Genomic DNA, 1293 nt, shown 5'->3' with positions numbered 1-1293 from the left:
ATATATATAACAAGCTTCTTTCAGTTTCCATCTACCAAATCGACTCACAAGGCTTTGGTCAGCCCGAGGCCATAGTAGGAGACACTTTACCAAGATGCCACGCAGTAGGTCTGAACCCAGAACCATATAGCTGAGAAACAAGCTTCTTACCACACAGCCACGCCTGCACATATTTTATATTTGCACAGGAATGGCTGTGTGGTTCAGAAGTTCGTTCTGCAACCGCATGGTTTTGGGTTCAGTCCACTGCGCGGCATCGTAGGCACAGTGGGAGCCGTGGGTAAGGGAATTTGACTATAGCTCCGGATCACCCAGTGCCTTGTAAGTGAATTTGGTGAACGGAAACTATGTGAAAGCTCGTCGTGTATATGTATACATATATGTGTTTTTCCTCCCACTCCGTTTGACGATCGTTGTTGGTTTATTTATGTCCCCGTAGCTTAACTGTTTAGTTAAAGTCACCGATAAGATAAGTACTAAAATTTGTTGTTTTGTTCGACTAAACTTCAGGTTTGTGTTCCAGCACAGCTGCAGCCTAGTGACGGAAACAAATGAAAGTATCTTTTATTGAAGACGCTTGCTTCCCAACCACATTTGTTCGGGTTCAATCCTACAGCGTGGCCCCTTGGACAAGTGTCTTCCTCAGTTTCTTTTTCATACACTTGTTCTCTTCATGCATTCATCTACGCCCTTCTGTCACAGCTCGCTCCCTCTCTGTCACTCACTCTTCCATTCACCTTCTTCATTACACTGCATTGAAAGTTTAGAGATACAATACAATAGTGAGGCTACTTATGCCTTTGCTGATACCATGATCAAATACTTCTACTACACTCTGTAAAGTGATTGGTGAACGAGAGGAGACAAAGCAAGGTCAAGAAATCTCTTTAGACTGGCCGAGGACATGGATACCTCACTAATATTGGTGTCACGATAAAATGCACCAGTAATGTAGTTGGTGTTAGAAAAGACATCCGGTCGTATAAATCAAGACAAAAAGAAAAGTGCGAGATGCGGTCCTCCAACAAATCCAGGAAGGCAGTAACTACGAATATGAACAAATTCGAACAATGGCGACCTGCTTAACTTTTACTACAATGGAAAGCGAACGTAAAGTGATGATGACAATGGGCAATTGAGTTGCTACTTGTATGTGGTTTACTATATACACAGGCCAAGCTGTACGTGGTTTCTATAAATAGCAACAATGTCTCTCAAACCACGCCCAGGTTTTTTTAAAAACAATAGGACATTTTTGTATGGCGTGGGCTGACTTGATGGAGAGGGTGCTAA

The sequence above is a fragment of the Octopus bimaculoides genome, chromosome 1 (assembly GCF_001194135.2).
Source record: "Octopus bimaculoides isolate UCB-OBI-ISO-001 chromosome 1, ASM119413v2, whole genome shotgun sequence".
Lineage (NCBI taxonomy): Eukaryota > Metazoa > Mollusca > Cephalopoda > Octopoda > Octopodidae > Octopus > Octopus bimaculoides.
The sequence above is the reverse complement of the archived record's forward strand: the minus strand, read 5'-3'. Positions refer to the sequence as shown.